This window comes from Helianthus annuus, chromosome 16 (assembly GCF_002127325.2).
Source record: "Helianthus annuus cultivar XRQ/B chromosome 16, HanXRQr2.0-SUNRISE, whole genome shotgun sequence".
In the NCBI taxonomy this organism is placed as follows: Eukaryota; Viridiplantae; Streptophyta; class Magnoliopsida; order Asterales; family Asteraceae; genus Helianthus; species Helianthus annuus.
The window spans coordinates 91,275,632-91,289,601 of NC_035448.2; the positions used below are offsets into that span (position 1 = coordinate 91,275,632).

Below are 13,970 nucleotides of genomic sequence, written 5' to 3' on the forward strand. Positions count from 1 at the left end.
ATTTGTAGACTAGTATGTGAAATCGCATCGTTTCATGAACTTGTAGTTCTTCCGAAAACCATGGTGTAGATCTCGTTATAATTTATGGATCTAGGTATAAAATGATCTAGTCTTATAAAAACCCAGTTGTTATAACAGTTCTTTCTTTACAACTTCCTGACAACTTTTGTAAAAATGGTTATTTTGTCGGATCTTTCGTTTCACAAGTGTTTATACACTTGTAGACTATAAAAATCACAATTGTTAACATGTTATACAACTTTTATAAAACATGATTTTCTCAACACCCGGTCCTACGAATATACCACTTGTACATACGTAGATCGGCTCGTTTTAAATACTATTTTTCATGTTAAAACACTTTTACACAAGTTCATGTTTCCCGTGTGGTGGAGTTTCACCTTTTAACCCTCGGACCGCTAGAAACAAGCTTATGTTAAGATACGGGATCTTAACAAAGTCGGGTTAAACGATGATAAGAGCCACCACATCATAGATCGGGCCTTAACAATCAACATATTCAAATACTACGACATTTACACGCGTTATGACCTTTTATCCAACGATTTTCATGTTTTAGTAGACTTTTTAGATTCAAGAAGTGGGTTACCGACTTTTATCCGTCAAAAATCCTTTTAACCACTTTAGATATGATTAAAAACGAGTTTTAAACAATATACCTCTAGCTCAAGGCTAGGGAAGAATCTAGTCGAAAACGGCGTGGATAAAAGCAAATGCACGAGGTCCTTTAGCTTCCGTTTGCTCCAAGCTTCGTTGTACGTGATCCCCGACACTAGTATATGCTTGGAATGGATGAAGCAAAACCGAAAAATGGATGGATAAGTGTGGGTGTGTTCGGCCGAGAGGGGGAGACAAGAGAGAGTGAGAGTTGGTGATTCTTGAGTGTGTGTTCTTGTGAGTGAGAGAGAGAGTTATTTATAGAGATTTCAAGCTCCATCGTCCAACGGTTCTCGAGTCGTTTAGATGTCCGCGTAATCAAATATAAAATATTAAAAGTGTACTTGTCTAGTTCCATTCCAATGGAACCGGCCCAAGGGGTGTGGGGTCGCCCGGTTGGGTCTCGATCGTTCAGTTATAGTTCAGTTAAGTTAAAGTCGGTTACTTTAAGGTCTAACCCCGTTAGTTGTTTAATGTGTTATATTGCGGGTGTTAGGGTAATCAGGGACCCTAACTGGCTCAGAAAAATACCAATAATAATCCTGGCAATATTTTTATGTTCCGGGTATTGTCCGGTTGTTCGGTCGGATAGGAATCCGTTAAAGTGCTTAAGATATCCTTTAAGCGTCGTAAGTAATATTTTTAGCGACACAACTTATTCAGCAAAGTGTCAGGAATAATTCCTTGTATTTTGGCACTTTATTAATTAGCTAGAAGCTCGTGTGTAAATAAAAGTGCTGTGTTTCATGCTTAAAGTACGTTTTAGGCACATCCAATTTTCGTATCTTGTTCCTAGAGACGCAACTATTCAACCCTTGTATCCCTACACACACTATGGGTGTAGTAAAATAATTCTGGCTCATTCAGGCCTTTAGAGGCAGTGTCTGCCTGATGCTGGTTATATCAGCATGTTCACTGTGTATCCGTTTAGTGCTACTGTGCTTCTTGTGCATCAAGTTTGTCACTAAAGTTCAGTAAATAAATAATGTAGTGACGGAAATCAAAGTATGATGCAGATATGTACAAGTACCAACAATCAAGTAGCAGTTTATCAGAAATCTCAGTTAAGCACAGTAATTAGGCAACAGTTAATAGCTAATTAAGTCGTACGGATACCTGGTTTTATGAGGGTTGTCACACTAGGACTAAGAAACTGAATATTTACATTGAAGTGATTGATTATGACTTTGAAGAATTACATATGTAAATAGTTTATATATTGAGAACTTAAAGGCATATAAATAAACAATATTAAATCAACTTACATGTATGTTAAACATTTGCATATACGTAAATAGACGCCAAGTTGAAGAAATTGATGACCAGTGTACATATGTAAATATTATCTTTACACGTAGGTTAAACATTAACATATATAATAGAGTGTCAGTTTGAAAAATGTATTATTAGTGTCAGATTAGCATAAAAGTAATAAATAATGGATTTTAAATAGTCAGTTTGAAGATATATATATTTGTGTGTGTAAAGAGAGACGATACTGAATGAGGTCAACAAAAAAAATGAAAGAAATCTATAAAAGTTGAAGGGATGCAAGAGAGAATAAATTAAATTTAAATTGAATCTAAAAAAAAGAGATAATTAATTAATTAGTTAATAGGAGAGAGAAACTATTTGGTATATTATTATTATATCCTTTGTAATTTATTTTTTATATTAAAGTTAGAATAAAAACATGTGGTTCATATTAGTTCTGTAAGTTCTGAATAAAAATGAGGTTCTGAAAAGAACCCAACCCAATAGGTGTTTTTTACGAACCTGTTTTTTGTTGAACTAAAATTGTTTTCCTTTTAACTCATGTTAAATAACATACTTTTGAAAAGAAAATTATTTTACACAATAAGATTAGGAAACAGGTATATCAAACAATGAACCTTTAACCGATAAAATTTTGACAGGATTTTAACCCTTTCAATTAAATAAAAAACAAAGAGATAGTTAAACAATACATCTGGATTCAACAACAAAAACTAATTAATAAAAAAAAACAAAGAGGCAGTTAAACAATACATATTCAAAAACCACAGTTATTTCAACATTTACAACCTTCTAAAGTTAAAAGCCACAATTAAAAGTTACAAAAAAAACCAAGAAATTTGGAAGAACTTACAACAATGCAAGAGGCAGATGTAAAAAGCCGACAAAAAATGTGAAACCTTGATGTGAGAGCCGAGAAACAACGCAAGATCCAGATGCAAAGAGTCAATATATTCTGAAATCGAAGTAAAATAGAAGTTGTTAGGTTGATGTTTTGAAGGTTTAATTGATGCAAGATTTAAAAGTAGGATTTAGTTCAACTAAGATAAACTTACAATTTGAAAGTTTAATTCGTCTCAGTTGAGTGTTTGTAGAGTGTTGAGCTTGATGAAGTATTTGTAGAGACTGAAGGAAGCATGCTCTCTTTTAGACAACAGTAAAATCTTGCTTTACAGCTGTAGATGTAAAAGCAGTACGTCAGTTGAGTGTAGTTGAGGGTTTGTAGAGTGTTGAGCTTGATGAAGTACTTATAGAGACTGAAGCAAGCATGAGACAACAGTAAAATATTGCTTTACACCTGTAGATGTAAAGCAGTACATAGTAAGTAGTAAAAAAAACAAAAAAGGACAAAAGTCAAACAAAAGATCCTGACATGACTTGCTTTTTGAAAAGGTTGAGATATGTTAAAAGATATTATTCTAACTAAAGACTTATTAAGAATATCAAAAAAGTCTTTGGATTATAACTTGAAGTTGGATTCTAACTAAACCATTTTGTATTTGAAAGGGGTAATACTTCCAGCTATAAATTGCTTCTCTATTTAGCTGGTCAATCTGAAAGGGGTAATACTTGACTGGTTTTTAATTGTTTTCATAAAAAAAAACTTCTCTATTTGTAAATAGTGCACCCAAAAAGCATGAGTCGGGTTGGTTTTTGGGTATCTTTGGGTATCTTTAGTTATATTTGCATAACAAAACTTTGTAATCATTTTATTCGGTTCAACTGTATATATAAACCATGTAACTTTAAGTCGCAGATTTAAGTCGCACATTTTATTCGGTTCAACTGGATATAAACCACGTAAATTTAAGTCGCACGGTTAAAATTCTTTTGAGTAACTAAACGATCAACCCACGAACCCAGCAAATCAACCCAAACACCCATTTCATGGGTTCGACCCAAAACTGACCCGAACCCATTTAGACTAACCCATAAAACAAACCATGAATTATCATCAATGTTATTATTGTAAATGATAAATGCACGAACTGCTAACAAAAAATTTAATAGTACAAACAAAGTAGTGTTTGTAGGTCAGCTCAACCTAACCAATCAAGTGCCGATCTTTACAGCTCTAGAAAAAGCATATAAATGTAAAACAATACTTACAGGGTAATCATCATGCACACGCCAGATGCTCTCGCCAAGTAGGTTTGCTACCAATAAGACAGTCAGCGGTGGTAAATAGTTCTTTTCAGACACCGAAATGGGATTCGTGGTAATCACCTCTTGAAATAGACCACTTGACAACCGATCAATTGCTAGTGGACTGCCGTAAAACATATCCACTTAACTTAAACCATTCATTTTCATATGGAAGAGACAAAGTATGAGGTAAAAGGTGTGAGAGTTACCTGAAAACAGCATGCGTGTTGTATGCATAAACTTTCATGCCCCTTCCCCTTCACGATGCAACAGGAAGAATGGGGAGCCTAGCAAACCAAGTATTGGTCGGCTCAGCAGAGTTTTTGGAATGAGCGGGAGGCTCATCGGGTTGCGGAGTTGGCCCATAGGAGGGCGTGGAAGGACGAGCAAGACACCTCCGAATCGAGCAAAACACCTTGGAAGATAGGCGTTGGAGAATGGTGGGCACACAACAACAACTGGCAATTAATAATGTCCACCTTTTACGTGACCAAGAACGGCATAAACGTGACCTTGAGGCGGGGCGTGATTATCAACAGTTCGTCCCTTAGACTAACTACGACCCCATTCAGCAGCAGCCCCAGTCCGTCCAAAGGGATGTTCATTGGCCTTAAGGTGTGGCATCTAGTTTTATCCCGTTCATGATGCCGCCGCCGGCTGAAGGGGGCCCGCTCGAAAAATTTAGTGAAATGATGTCGGCCCTCACCGGTTACCCGTATCAACTATACCCGTCGGTAGACCCTAACGAGTGTTATCAGCGATAGGGTGAGGTATGTTCTATGATGTTTTATATTATTTTTAGTTTTTTTTATTTTTCTTTTATTTTTAATTTTAGTTTTCCTTTTGTATTTTCTTTTCTTTTGCATCTTAATTTATTAGTTAAATGAACGTTGTGGGTGTGTTCCCTATATAACCCTCACGAGACCTACTCGTCCTCCTAAGCTATTGGGGGGTTTAAAGGGCTTGCGTGCATGTGCTAAATGCCGTCATGATTACTACGAAAGTGAGTTGGGATTGTTATTGTTGTAAATTATTTTCCACAAATCAAAGTTGAATGACGAATGGCTTGGTAAATTTATTTTCATAAAAATGGTAAAAATAGAGTATCTAATGGCTTTTGATTTCTGTGAGAAGTTCACCTCTACACGAGTATTGAGAATTGTAGGTACAGTTATGTTCGTTTTGGTATGACCATTCGCATGGAAAGATCGAAGAGCACACGAAGAATGAGTAAAACCAGGTGCATACGTTTCCTTTTAACTTTGATTATTTAGTTAGTAGAATAAGTGGAATGGGTCTTTTACATTCTTGTTTGGGGTGAAATTTTGGGAGAAGAGTCGTGTCATATCCCTTGCGTTTTGAAAAGCCCCCATCCAAAAAACTACACATTGAGGACAATGTTGAGCTCAAGTGTGGGGATGGGGAGAAAAAGTTAAGATTTTAACCCTTCATTTAAACACCACATTGAGAACAATATTTACCTCAAGTGTTGGGATGGGGAAAATTTCAAAAAAAAAATATCCTCTTTTGAGCAATCTAAAAAGCATAAGTAACAATATTTACCTCAAGTTAAGATTTTAACCCTTCACCAACTTTGAACCTACACCTTTCGTTTGATCAACCCATTTAGCCTTTGACATGTTCAACCTTTTTGTTTTTAACCCGAGTGATGAAAATTCGATTTTAGGATGGTTTGTTTATATTGAAAAAAAAATCCGAAAATGCAATGAAAAATAGTAGAAAATGGCTATGAAAAAGTCCAAAAGAGTTAGTAGTGCGTTTTCAATAAAAGGCGAAATTTATACCTTGCAGTTTGATTCTATTAGTTTAGTTTGTTTGTTAATATAAATCAAATTTTTATCACCTTAGCCACCTATAATTTCCCAGTCCAAACCCTTAGCCTAGCCCCGTTACTACCTGTATAAGACCTTTTGACTTGTGCCTCATTTTTGTGTAAATTGGTGGAGAATGATTGAGTTGCAAGCATATGTGGATGTGTGTTCTAATCAGTTTGAGTGATTTTTATCAGATAATAGTGCATTATTGCTAGTTATACATAACCAAGTGGAGAGAACATTGTGAGGGATATGCACGGTGTCCTGGTTTAAAGGGTGAGTTAATCTTGGGTAACATTTCACGTGTTAAAATTTAAAAATCCATTAATTACTCTTGAAATGTGAAAATTATGAACCGGGTATGACATTATACCTTAACTTGAATCGTTGAGAATGGGAAGTGTGTCTATTTGTTTGATTGACCAATGTGAAAGCGTATAACAGAATTGTTTGAGGGCAAGCAAAAGATAAGTGTGGAGATGGGATACGTGGTTGGAAACCCATTGCTTTATCATATTAAGTTCGTGTGTTTACATGAATTTTAGTTTCGAATAGCCTACTTTGATTTGTAGTGTGTTTTGCAGATCTAACGGAGTTTAAGGAGCTAATCGGAAGCATTAAGGAGCATCGGGAAGCGATCGGGGTCAACCGGGTACACGAAACGAACAAAACAAGAAAGTGGAGGTGGACATCGCGTCGCCGGCGCCCTCCTTGGCCGTCGGCGACGCCCCGCGTCATTTGAAAACACCCTAGACAGTAGCATAGAGCGTCGACAGGAGAGTGAACAAGCACGACCCGTCGCCGACGTCAGGCTTGGCCGTCGGCGACGCCCCCTCTTGCTCATCGCCGATTTTTGTTTATTTGTTTATTTGAACGATTTTAAACCCAAGTGGGGAGATATTAAAAGGGGTTTACAAACTTTTGAAGGATTCCATTATTCTTGGAGACATGATACACCTCTCAATCCATCTCTGCCTATATTTGTCATCCTTCGTCATCAATTACTACAATCCTAACCCTAATCCATCATCACCATCTCTCCATCAAATCCACAATCACCATCAACCCTAGACCCTAACCATAATTATTCCAAATTCCAACCGATTTGTCATCCATCACGAGATCGTGTAGGTCTCTGTTGGATGGAACTCATATATGTTCCATGTAATAGTGGGTGTCGTCACCCTTGGGTTCGAGTTGCTTTCCCATGCCCCGCATGGACTTAGCTGTCACACCCCGACCGCGTGTAACATGCAACCACGGCGGAAAACGTCGGGGAGTGTTGTGGACAGAATTAATTGTTATACAACCATGGAAATTAAAGTTACATTTTATTTATTAAACAAGGGTGTTACATTGTCTTAAAACGAAGTACAGAATTCAAAACACAGTTATTCTAGTTCTATCTTCAGTTTTTTTTTTTGTCTCTAAGGCACAGGTCCGCCCTAGTGTCGTGTTCATCGTCCTATGGAACAGCTCCTGAAAACACATGTGAAAGTAGGTACGTCAGCATAAAAATGCCTGTGAGATACATAGTTTTTGTGAAAATGGGATTCATGACTTATGTTTGAGAAAATGTTAGTCATGAACCTCGTATTTTGCTTTGTCTTGTGAATTATTTGAAAAAAACGATAATATCAGATGATATGCAAGGTTAAACGAGTAACCAAGTAAAATGAGTTGAATAAGATAAATTGTTTGTAAATCAATGTCTTGTGAAAAGCGTGTTATCTGTATAAAATGTTCTATGTCTCAAAATGAAATGATTCAAATAACGCTACGATATGTAATACCATACAAACACTTATATATAGGAAGTACCAGCGGCGTATCCACCATGCTTGTATCATATTACACACGCTTCGTTACTTAATCACTTACTCAAACCAAACCATCAATGTCAATATGTTAATGTATAAGCCAAATGTCAAGTGTTATTGTGTAAACCATATCAAATGTTTATGTTCAATGTAAACCATGTAATGTGTATCCCAAAATATATCATGTATGGTAAGCGAAATGTATCAACTTAAACCATATGTAAAATGCACAAAACAAGTCGTTGAAGTAACACGTGGTTTAAATCAACGTTATGTTCTATGGAAAAAATGCATGCTCTATTGATATTAACATTTATGCGGTATTGTAAACAATGCATACATCCAAGCCTTGAGACTACGGCGATAAACCCTTAAACAAATTAAAGGTTCATCTAAGTTATGTATATCGAATTCGGTCACTCCTTCCAGTCCTATCAAACCCAGAACTTCAGGAATGGGAGTTGTCAATTCCTATGGTACCACTACCTACTAACGAACGGCGTAGCTAATGTTAATGAATGTATTGTCCCATGTTAAACAAACCAAATGTCATAACAAAATAAAGGCATGTGATGTAAACAATCGTACTAAGTATGCTAAGTAAACATACGAAGCAGAAATGTTCATGTAAATCAATGTGTCCATATGCTGAGTAAACATATGCAACAGAAATGTTCATGTAAATCAATGTGTCCATATGCTGAGTAAACATATGCAACAGAAATGTTCATGTAAATCAATGTGTCCATATGCTGAGTAAACATATTGATGCGTGTCAGTGTGTTATATTTTTAGATATATATTTAAGCCCTTTTTACACTTTTTGCCAAGTTTTAAATTTATAAAACACGATATTCACTAACACTAAACACACATATGGGCAAGTGCACCCATCGTGGACGTAGTATGGTGTTGGTAAGATACCGAGGTCGTCCAAGGACACAAGAGCTTTTAATACCGGTTTATCATCAACGTCTAATCAAATCAAAAAGTTAGAAAAATGTTTTAAACTAAGAAAAATAAAAACTAACTAAATGCTGAAAATAAAAATAAAATAAAAACAGATAGACAAGATGAATCACTTGGATCCGACACGTGTATTAGTATAACCTTTGATTATTTTCGCACTTTTGCACTTGTTTAAGAGATTATCTTAGTTATTGTAGTAGGCCCCTCTTTTGAAGACGACGTTACCCTCAACCCAGTAGTTTGAGTCAGCAAGGATACAATCCTAAAGGGTCGGATTATTGAACGATAATGAATTAAGTTATTAATGCAAATTGTGGTAGGCCCCGCTTCTGGCGGTGACGTTACCCTCGGCTAAGTAGTCTGAGTCAGCAGGGATACAGTCCTAAATAGCCGGGTTATAGTATTAATAGTAGTTAACTTATGAGGGGGTCAAAGAGTTTGGATCCCCGCCATCCAATACCTATGGGCATTGAAGGAGATCCTACTAAATTTGACCCAGGTCCCAAGCAGGACCTCTAAACGCTGAACAAGGGCCAGACCCTTACCAAACCGTTCCCTTAACCCCCGACCAGGTAGCCAACATATCTCCATATAGACCGTGGAGATATGAATGGTGAAAATCTTTTATTTTATATAGACAGTAAAATAATGCCAAGACACCACGGACAAACGATAAGGAAAGATCACCTTCAACATAAGTAACTAGTTATTAAAGTCATTAATACAAAACCAAATAAAAAGTGCAAAAGATTAAAAATAAAAAGTATTATACTAAACACTTGTCTTCACCAAGTGATGTAAGAGACTTAGGCAAACATGGCCTTGATTGTCAAGAACTCTTACGATCAATCTTGGATCCCGAGACGACTCACACACTCTACGATGGACAATGGATGATGGTGGTGGATGATGGTGTTATGGTGGTGGTGGGTGGTGGATGAGTGTGAGAGAGGTGGTGTGCCAAGGGATGAGAGAGAATGAAGCCAAGCTCCTCTATTTATAGGCTGAACAGAATGCTGGACACGGCCCCGTGTCCGCTGGACACGGCCCCGTGCCCGCCTGACACTCTCTCTCCTCATTAATTGTAATTGCGAATTACAATTAATGCGCCTGCTGTACTTTCACCACGCCCCCGTGCTCGCTGGACACGGCCCCGTGGTGGGCAATGGAAGCTTCTACTGGTTTGTCTTTTCTGCTGCTTCCTGGGCACGCCCTCGTGTTCGCTGGACACGGGGCGTGTTCAGACTCTGTTTCTTCTCCTTTGCCTTGGGAGGTGCTGTTGAGGGTCCGGGCAGTCCACTTTTGTTCCTTTTCTTGTATTTATGGTAGAATTAGCTGTCTTTTTGCTTCTTTTGTGATTTTGAGCTCATTTCATCCTGAAAATACAAAAGGAAGACAAAAACACTCTTTTTCCAACATTAGTACTTAAAAAGGGTTAGTTTTATGCCTTAATTGATGTGATTTATATGTTGCATTTTACACACATCAAATACCCCCACACTTGAACTTTTGCTTGTCCTCAAGCAAAACTCTTTAAATGTGGCTTACACTCCCAAATGGAATAGGTAGAAGAGAAGTTTTTTTTTTTTTTTTTAGCTTGTCCTAGAGTGTCGGGAATCCAAGGTTTTTATAGGTTTTATTTTTATTTATTTACAATCCTATTCGTTATGATTTATTTTGAACTTTTCATAAGATGAATTACTTATTTGGGCATAACATGCCTTATTAAAATTCCATTTATATACAAGTTCACATACCTCACGGGAGATCACTCAACACTCGGCCGAAGGTGTATATTTTAGTGAATCACTCGAGAGCGGCACGGAACTTACGTCTTCCATAGGCTTGCCAAGCAATCAATCCTCCTCCTTTTTAACTTTTTACCTTTGTAAATATCAAGAGGACTTTTGGGTGAAGGCTTGGGTTTAAAGGTGGGTGGTTGGTTAGTGGTTAGTAAAAAGGGCGAAAATCGTAACAAGCGTCGGTTTTCGTGAAGTACCTTATTTTTAGTGACTTTTTATTTTGAAGTATTTCTCCAAACAAGCTTTTATAGCTTTTGTTTGTTTTTGACTTCATCATCAAATATTTTTTTTTTTTAGTCGTCACATAAAAAGGTGAGTTTACGAAAAAGCGAACTTGTTACTAAAATAAAAATAAATAAAAAGGTTTTTTGGTGGGTAAAAAGGGTTTTGGGGTAATGAAATGAAAGGTTTAGGCTCAAAGGGGCTATCTAGGGGGATTTTGGGTAGGTAAAAAAAATGAAAAATAATGGTTTTGAAAGAAAAAATGGTTAGTCCTAATGCCTCCATCATTTACTTACTTGGGTTTAAGTTGGTAAGGACCGGGAATGTATCGTCGTGGCAAGTTCTAGTTTTGTAAGGACCGAGCGGCTATTCACACAAGAAACGAAAAATGAGCATTTAATCTAAATATGTGTATTTTTATGCTCAATAAATGCTCAAAACTCACTTTTGTGGGAATGGGTTTTTAATGTGACCAAGCATATATAATCGAATTTTTAACTAGACTTGTTATACCGTTTCATAATTTTCTTATGTTGGTTCCTTTTTTATCACGACGCTATCGGTTGTAAACTTGTAAAAATATAACCTTTTTAGAACTTGTTATTCCCAACTTAAACTAAGACAAGTAAAAAAAATGAAAAAGTTTTTGAAAAAAAATTTGGGGTGTTTAGCGGTTCCAATAGAGTTTTGTGTAAGGCTTGTGTTTAGGATTTTGCAAAATTTCAAGGTTTTAGCATCTCCCCCACACTTAAATTACACATTGTCCTCAATGTGTCCAAAAATAATGTTTTTGGTTGATTAGAATGTATAAAAGTGGGTTAAAAAGCAAAGATTTATGTTACTGGCATCCTGGACACGGCCCCGTGTTCACCGGGCACGGCCCCGTGGTCAAGTGCCAGTAACAAAAATTTCAGAATTGAAACAGAAGCCTGGACACGGGGGCGTGTCCGCTGAACACGGCCCGTGTCCAGTTACCTGAACTGGGTGATTTTCTGCAGGGGCTCAGCACGGGGCCGTGTTGGTTTGGCACGGCCCGTGTTGAGCCTTCTGTGATGGAGATTTTTGTCGGGTTGCTCTGTTCTTCGTGCATGGTTCCATTTTCCTCGTTCCCTTTTTCATCCATTACCACCATGAGTGTGTTTTATTCTGCAAAAACTAAAAGATTAAACTAAACTAAACTAAGGATAGATCCGCGGAATGCCTCCGTGGTGCGCCACGTTTATAAGGGTCCTTGGCTAGACCCGATTCCCGGTTATATATCTTCTGAGTGGAGTGCCTTGCTTCCCAAGTTACACCGTCGGAGAGCGGCATCCAAGCTTGAATCAATAACCTTCATGTAATTGACCGGGTCGTCGTCCTCTATTTTCTTCCCAACTCCGAACTTCACCTCATTGTCCCCATATCTCAAAGTCAGTGTCCCGTCATTCATGTCTACCACTGCTTGTGCTGTGGCAAGGAAGGGTCTTCCTAGGATAAGGGGGACCTCGGTGTCTTCCTCCATGTCGAGTATGACAAAGTCAACTGGATAAACGAATCTGCTTACCCTTACCAAGACATTCTCGATGACACCTTGTGGGAACTTGACTGATCGATCAGCGAGTTGTATGCTTATTTTTGTAGGGCTCGTGGTTCCCAAGCCAAGCCTTTTGAACATCGATGAGGGCATGAGGTTAATGCTAGCCCCTAAGTCGGCCAAGGCATTGCGAACTGGTGATTCCCCTATTGAGCATGGAATCGTGAAACTTCCGGGATCGATTTTCTTTTGGGGTAGTTTATTGAGTACGAGGGCAGAGCATTCTTCGCCTAAATTAACTAATTGCAAATTTTCAATTTTCTTTTTATGTGTAAGGAAGTCCCTCATAAATTTAGAGTATTTGGGCATTTGGGTTAGGACTTCGATAAAAGGAATATTGACATGCAATTGTTTTAACAGACTTTCAAATTTTGCGAACTGCTCATTGGTCTTTTGACGAATTAACCTACCGGGGTACGGAACTCGAGGAGCCTTGGTAGGCTCTGGTGATGGGGGAGAGTTCTTTTCCTGCAGATGTGTTGGCGTTGTTTCTTCCGTTGGTGGAGGTACTTCTGCAGGCCCTACGGTGCGGTTTCGTAGTGTGATGAGGTGAACTTGCGCCTTTGGGTTTGTTTCGGTATTGCTAGGTAATGCGCCTTGCGGTCTCTCGGAAAAATTTTGTGCTAGTTGATTTATTTGTTTTTCTATGTTTTGAATGCTAGCTTGTTCATTCCTAAAATTAGATTCTAATTGTAGAAATCTTTCCGAGTTTTTCTTATCAGTGTCAGAGACGAGGCGAGATAGAGTATCTTCGAGCCTTTCTCGTCCACCTTGTTGTTGAGTGAAATTTTGTGACTCATTTCTTGATTGCTGAAAGTTTGTTCGTTGGGTTTGTTGGTTACTACTATTGTCGGTTTCCCTCCAACCAAGGTTTGGGTGATTTTGCCATCCTTGGTTGTAAGTTCCCGTTGGAGGACCCGACGGCCTAGGTCTATTATCAATGTAGTTTACCATTTCTTGTTGATCGTCCGTTTCTTTCATGCAACTCCAATTTTCATGTGACCCACCACACCCTTCACAAGCCATAACCGAGACTGTTTTTATCATTTCTAATTTTTTTATTTTTGAAGAAAGGGCCTCGATTTGGGCTTGTAAAGAGGTGCTTTCGTCGACCTTATGGGCGCCCGGGGCGATAGACTTATTTCCCCGGGGAGTGTGCCATTGAAAATTGGTTTGAGCAATTTCCTCAATCTGATTATATATTTCGTGTGGGCGTCGATTACCTAAAAGTCCCCCGGAGCTAGAATCAAGTGTCTGCCTAGTGTGTGGCAACAATCCATTGTAGAAAGTGGATACTTGTTGCCATATTGCGAGGTCGTGATGGGGACACTTGCGTAATAGCTCCTTGAACCTTTCCCATGTTTCATATAAGGATTCCCCGTCCTCTTGTGAGTATGTATTAATTTCAGCCATTAATTTAGCAGTTTTAGAAGGAGGGAAATACTTATATAGAAACTTTTGGGCTAGTTCATCCCAGGTGTTTACCGATCCAGCTGGGAGGGTGTTGAGCCAAGCTTTCGCTCGGTCTTTTAGTGAGAATGGAAACATACGGAGGCGGATGGCGTCGTTTGATGCTCCATTGATCCGAAAGGTATCACATATTTCTAAGAAATTAGTTATATGTAGATGAGGATCCTCGTCCGCAAGCCCG

General features: G+C 38.1%; 1 long non-coding RNA gene and 1 other non-coding gene across 2 annotated transcripts; one reads left to right on the forward strand and one right to left on the reverse strand.

Moving 5' to 3' along the window:
* Positions 1 to 2,775: 2,775 nt before the first annotated feature.
* Positions 2,776 to 4,151, reverse strand: LOC110926796. The gene is made up of 3 exons (XR_002585399.1): positions 4,063 to 4,151; positions 3,009 to 3,250; positions 2,776 to 2,908 (listed from the first exon to the last, which is right to left on the reverse strand). It is a non-coding gene; the product is annotated as an uncharacterized LOC110926796 (long non-coding RNA).
* Positions 4,152 to 13,631: 9,480 nt separating this feature from the next.
* Positions 13,632 to 13,738, forward strand: LOC118488510. The gene has a single exon (XR_004885051.1). It is a non-coding gene; the product is annotated as a small nucleolar RNA R71 (small nucleolar RNA).
* The last annotated feature ends 232 nt before the right edge of the window (positions 13,739 to 13,970 follow it).